This window comes from Camelus bactrianus, chromosome 34 (assembly GCF_048773025.1).
Source record: "Camelus bactrianus isolate YW-2024 breed Bactrian camel chromosome 34, ASM4877302v1, whole genome shotgun sequence".
In the NCBI taxonomy this organism is placed as follows: Eukaryota; Metazoa; Chordata; class Mammalia; order Artiodactyla; family Camelidae; genus Camelus; species Camelus bactrianus.
In genome coordinates this window covers 1,318,716-1,324,715 of record NC_133572.1, presented here as the reverse complement: position 1 = coordinate 1,324,715, position 6,000 = coordinate 1,318,716, and the positions used below count along the sequence as shown (strand labels likewise).

The 6,000-nt window shown below is 64.2% G+C and overlaps 1 protein-coding gene across 2 annotated transcripts in view; it reads left to right on the top strand.

Annotated features, from left to right (window-relative positions):
- Nucleotides 1-3,595: 3,595 nt before the first annotated feature.
- Nucleotides 3,596-6,000, top strand: part of WNT5B (Wnt family member 5B) — a 79,085-nt gene continuing 76,680 nt past the window's right edge. The window contains exon 1 of one of the 2 annotated variants that reach the window (XM_074357581.1): nt 3,596-3,722. The gene's annotated coding sequence lies outside the window, so the exon portion shown is untranslated. Of the gene's footprint in view, nt 3,723-4,326; nt 4,558-6,000 lie in introns of those variants that run through there. The other variant, XM_074357585.1, reaches the window with a different exon arrangement.

Sequence of the window (6,000 nt, the reverse complement as noted above, 5' to 3'; positions counted from 1 at the left end):
CCTCCTCGCTCTTCTTCCCTCTGCCTTCCAGCAGGCCCACGGCTCCCTTACTGTGAAGGCCACCTCACTTGACCCAAGTGACCCTCCCAGCCCCACCCCTTCCCAGTTAAACTTGTATACTGACCCCAGGGCTCCCCCTCCTCGCGCCTTGACCCTCGCCGTCTGGCTTTCATGTGTATCAGTGGACTTTGCTGGAACAGCATCTCCGGCTATCCTGACCTCTAACCTCCCTCCAGCTTGCTCTTTCTTGCTGTCAACACTTGAACGCCCCCACTGCCCCTCACAACGGGATGTCTGTGAGGTCACGTTCCTGTCTCCCACCCGCACCGTCTCCCTTCCTCCTGTGACTGCACCGTGGAGTCTCTCAGCCAGGATACAGAGGCCCCAAGGTGGGGTGTGACCTGCCCGGGCCCTACGGCCGGGGCACCTGCCCCCAGTGGATGCCCCTTTGCTGGCCCCTGGTCGCCCCGTGACAGCAGAGCCCTTTGGGGTGGGCACCATGTCCCCGTCTCCTCCTCACGTCTGTCCATACAGAACACAAAAGGACCTCAGTCAAAGCCAAGAAGGGAGAACCGGAGGGACACGGGGATGCTGGCGTCTCAAAAAGGAACGTGGCATTCTGTGTCCAAGGTGACTCCAAGCAGCACCTCACTCCGCGCCGAGCCCTGGGGCAGTGTGCCCGGCGCCCTGACCTCCAGCACTCTGTCGCTCTCAGGTTCTTGGTCTTAACTCCCCCATCCCCATCAGCTGGGGTCTCCGGATGGTGCCAGTTTGGTGACACCTTCAGCTGCCTCATTCTAGATATTTGTGACACAGTGACTCATTCAAGGAACAGTTTCAGATTCTGTATATCTTCCCGTAGGAGAAAGAGTGGGGATTCAGATCCAGGAGTTCAGGGTCTGAGCACAATCCTACTGTCCAAGTGGGAAGTCAGGTCCTGCCGACTTCGGAGAAACAACACTGCGTTAACGTCACCGACCTTGCGGCACCTGCAAGACGTGGCCCTCGGTTCCTGTGTTACCCGACTTCGCTCCCCTGGGGCCGTCTCACCGCCACTCCCGTTCAGATGAGGAGACGGGCCGAGAGACAGCGGCATCAGGCCCAGGATCATGCAGGCGGTGAATCTGACGTGCAGCCCCGGCTCGGCTCCCTCGAGAGAGCCACTGGCTGGACGGCCCCGGCTCCTCTTTGGGGAGAACTGGTCACAGGACAGCCCTCAAGTCAGGTGAGTGCGGCTGTTGTCATCTGACAGGAAGCAAACGAGAGGAAACCTACCTGCACACAGCAGGCGTTGTCCGTGCTTCAGCCGCCGGCTGCCGCGCACAGGGTCCTTCCGCGGCTGGCCTCTCACAGGAACGTTTTCCCTCCAAGCGAAGTGCAGAGCCAGACTCACGCTGACAGCTGAAGTTTTCTTCTTGCCAGCCCTGCTGCCTTCAGCGCTCAGAATTCCCCGCCCAGACGCCCCAGATTGTCTTGGCTACCGTGAATCTGGGGGTGATCTGTGGACGGTGTCTGGCTCTTTGGGGCTTTTTTTCCAAGGCGCATCTAGATAACACGCACAAGATGAACCCTGAACAGCACAGACAGCGTGCCGGTGGGACAGCTGCTGGGGGAAGGCTACCTGCTTTGCCTCTTCACCTTGTTCTGGCTTTGAAAGCTCATCAGGCAGGCACCCCCAAGGAATTTTCTGTGCATCCCCCCAAAAAACCTTAGAAAGGGCTCAGAGAAGCAGGCTGGGTGGGGGGGGGGGCGCTTCCCTCATCAGGGCGTTTCTTCCTCCTCCAGCTGGAGTGGCCCGTGCCGCCCGGACTCTGCCTCCTGGTACTGGTCTGGGGAAGGGAACGGCTGCCCTCCGCACCCACAGCCCCTCCCTGGGTCAGAGTCAGCCCTAGATGGACCCTCAGAGGAACAGGTGAGCCCCAGAGAGCTGAGGAAACGGAGGAGGCTGACTCCTCATGACTTTCCAAACATCCTGGCTCAGAAGGGGCCTCTGAGTGTGGCCAGTGGCCTCTGAGGGCATGAGTAGGAGGGAGAAACAGTGTCTCCAAAAAACAGAGCAGGAATCATCTCTGATTTCCATAGTTCCCAATCTTTGCTGCTTCTTTCTTTGTTTAAGCCACAAATGCCAAGTCAGGATGTATTTTATCCGGGGGAGTAGGCGGGAGACCCTACCAGGCCATCACAGACAAAACACGGGTGAGACGGGTCCGCAGGCCCACCGCGCTCGCTGGCAGGGCTGGCTCCAGACTCCCGGGCGGTCGGCTGGTCAGTGACTCAGGCAGTGGGGCTCACCACTTCTCCTGGGAACCTGGCCCAGGGCTGGGGCCCCTCCTTCCAGGGCTTTCCCAGCTACTCGGCCACAAGCCCCTTTCCTGGGGGTGCGGTAGTGTCTCCCGCTGGCCCCTAGTGCTGACTCATTTTGGACCCAGACTGGGTAGGAGGTACAGGACCACGCAAGGGACATTCAGCGGCGTTGCTGTCACCTGTCGCCGGCTCTCCCCCTGAGAGGCAGCTGGGGGTCAAGCCCAGTGGCACTTTCTGTGTTCATTCCTTTAGACGGTAAACTTCCTGGGGCTGGGACCCGGTCTCAGCCATCTCTGTGTGCTGAGAGCTCAATGAATGTGAGCATGAAGTGAGTCCCCAGATTCTCCCAGGTCGCATTCTGGAATGACCGTCTGGAGAAGGCCTTCCCTTGACCTCCCGCAAAGACCCTAACCCCAGAACTGATGCTTTATTCTGGGGAGGAGAGGAATGGAGCGTATTTGTAATCTGACAACGTGGATTCAAAGCTTTTATGCCTGCATTTGACCAGCTCCCCTCCCTGTCCCATCTGTCCCCAGAGATAAAGCCGTGAACTAGCTCCCCTTGGTAAAGGTGGCCCCCCGTGGAATTACAGGCCGTTCGTTGAAGGTTACTGGGCCTGGTCTCATGAGCCCCGTTCACTAGGAGGTGAGAAGACCACAGGGAGCCTCCGGCCAGGCTGGCACAATTCCGAGGAAGACTGTCCTCCAGTTAGTCTCGTCTTTGCTAGAACAGCTCCTACTCTCCTTACTGTAAAACCCAGAGGACAGTGGCTCCTTACTGCCAGCCCAGTGCGCTAGGGTCCTGGTCCCTCCTTCCCCAACTGAAAGCAGAAGGCTGGCACCCTGTTTGGTTACTAATTAAGAAAAGGCCAAGCCTTCAACTATCGTTATTGTTTTTTGTTATGTTTTGTTTTGTTTTTTCTCAACTGTACTGAATTCAAAGGCAATTTTTTAAGCAGGGCGACCTCCTGTTCAGGGAAGAGAAGGGGGTTTCAGAACCTAAAAAGAAAAAGAAAAGGCAGTTGGAGGGCAGGCCTCGACCATGCTGGCCCTCTCAGTTGGTGCCCTGTAACTAGGGTCTGGAACAGGGCCAGGGCTGGACTTTGAGCTCTGCCTCCGTGGGACCTCACTGCTCCATCTGGCAGCAGTGTGGGTGGCAGCTTACTCCCCAGACTTGGGGACCTCAGTAAAAATGTTTGAGTGTCCGTCTGAGCTGCGGCGCTAGTGTCTTTTCAGGCACGTACTCCCTCCAGTGACTGGGGACTCATGCAGCCCTCATGCGGTCCCAGAAGCAGCGGGAACGCACAGCTCCCACTTGGGACCGCGTTTCCGCTGTGTCCCCGCCGCACCAGCGTTCCGCGTCCCAGGGACTGCTCCGCTGGGCGCTGTCGGAAAGCGGCCCGGGACCAGGAGGGGACGGTGGGTTTACGAGGCAGGAGTAACATATCGCTCCACTTCTTGGGGGAGGGGGGGGTTCAGGGGAGGAGAGAGCGTGTGGAGGGTTTGATATAAGCGAGTCCGCTCCCAGACCCTCCAGCCCCGCAGCCCCCGAGTTGGGGGCTCCGGGCAGGGGCGCGGGCGAGTACCCAGGTGCTCCCGGAGGACCGGGTCGAGTTCCGAACAAGGGGCGGTGGGTATGCGAGGGCCGGGGCCAGGGGCGGGCGTCGGGGCTCCGGGGCGGGGGGGGGGGGACGGACAGCCCCACGCGCGCCCGGGAGTCGGGGCCGGAGGAGAAGAGGGCGCGCGGGGCGGCGGAGGCAGGTGCGAGGCCGGGTCCCGCCCGGGAGGAGCCCCGGGGGCGGGTTGGCGCGGCGCAGCGGGGGCGGGGAGGAGGCGCGGGGCGGAGCGCGGGGCCCGGGACCCGCTGGCCGGCGCCGGCCCTGCACTCGGAGCCGCGGCCGCCACCGCCGCAGCCAACTCGGGCCCAAGTTCCCGGCCGTGGCGGAGAGGAGCGCGCAGCCGGCGGCCCGAGCCCGGCGCCAGGGCCCGGCCTCCTCCGCTCCGCCGCCGCCCGCGCCCCGCCTCCTCACGCCGCGCTCGGGCCGGGCGCCGCGCGGGAGCCCTCGGGGCAGGGCGCGCGGGCTCCGCGGGGGCGACCGGCCGACCCCCGGGGCCCGGCGGACGCTCGGCGGGACCGGAGCGCAGCGCAGAGAGTCGGCGTCCCCGGCCGCCCCGGCCCCGCGGGCGCTGGAAGGGCCGGGCCGGGCGGAGAGCGAGCCGGAGCCCGCGGGCCTGACAAGCTGCGGACGCGCAGGTAAGCCCGGCGGCGGCCGGAGAACGGGAGCCCGCGCCCCGCCGCCCAACTTCCCCGCGCCCGCGGGCCGGTCGGGGCGCCCAGGTCCGGAGCGGGGAGGCGCGGTCCGGGAGGGGCCCCACCTCCACCCACCCCCGGGGACGACGAGCCCTGCCCGCGGCGGGTCTGCAGGGCCGGGGCGGGGGGAGGGCGGCGGGGTCGGGGAGCGCGCAGGGGAAGGGGTCCCCGCCGCCGAACAAAGCTGGGGCCTCGGGCTCTCGCCGCGCCCAGGCCGCCCCCAGCGGGCAGGTAGGGAGGGTCCCCGCCCTCCCGGCGGGCGGGCGTCGCCGCTTTCGGTCCCCGGGAGGGCGACCGCGGAGCTCGGGAGCCGCCCCCAGGCGCGCAGGCTCGGCCCCGGCCCCGGCCCCGCGCCGCGAGCCCCCGGGCTTCCCGCGCGCTTTTCCTGGCTCGCTCGGCCCCAGCTGGGGTCCGCTGCCGGGGGCTGCTCTCCGCACCCGCCAGACTGTGGCGAGGGCTGCATCTGGATTCTTTTAACCCCCGCGAGCCGTGCTAGTTTGGTGCCTGAATTCCTGCCTAAGCCCGAGCAGGTCTTCGGCCAGTCTTCCGAGTTTTCTGTTTTCTTTCATTGAACCCCCGCTCCCCCTGCGTCTTCCACCCCAGCCCGCGGGGCCCGGGAGAAGCGCAGATGGCCTCTCCCTGTCTTCCCGTGGAGCCGCGGGGGATATTTGGCCACGCACCCCAGTCAGGGCCACGTTTCCCAGATGTTTCATCCTGCAGGTCGCTGTGAGAGGTCGTGCAGTGTGTAAGTGAGAAGCGGTTGCTCCGAGCAGAGAGGGAAGTCGAGGTGGCTGCCAGCTGGGATGGCGAGTTTGCTCTCCACTTTCCCCGGGGCCTAATCTTCACTGCTTTGCCACCCGGCCACTTGGTAACAGCTTTCAGCCACTGCCACCCTGGGCAGAGTTTCAGCCTGGTTCTTGGAGGAGAAAGGCTGGGATTCTGTTACCAGTGCCCGGAACTGCTCGGGCGGCCAAGGAGGTGCCCATCTGGCAGAGCTGTGGTGGGATGGCCGTGCCACCCGTCAGTTGGGTGCAGCAAACTCTGGGTCAGCGGGGCAGCGTCACACTCCTGGTCAGATACCAGCACCCACGCAGGCAAAGGGATGGAAGCCTACGGTGACCCCCTTCTGTGGCTGGCCCTACGGCAACACAGGGGCTGGGGAGCAGTGGCCACGCCCTCGGACAGTGGGGACCCTTTCCCGAATCCTGCCCCTCTGCTGCTGTCTGGTCCAGGTGTGGCGTCTGCTCATCAAAGGCGCGGCCCCAGTCTCAGGTGTGGATGAGTGGGTGCCGGGCCCCGAGCTCGCGCCCACATGCCTGTCCCCACAGACCCGCCAACCTGTGAGAGGTGGAAGGCTGAGCGGTGGTCTCCTCTATCTCAAAATAG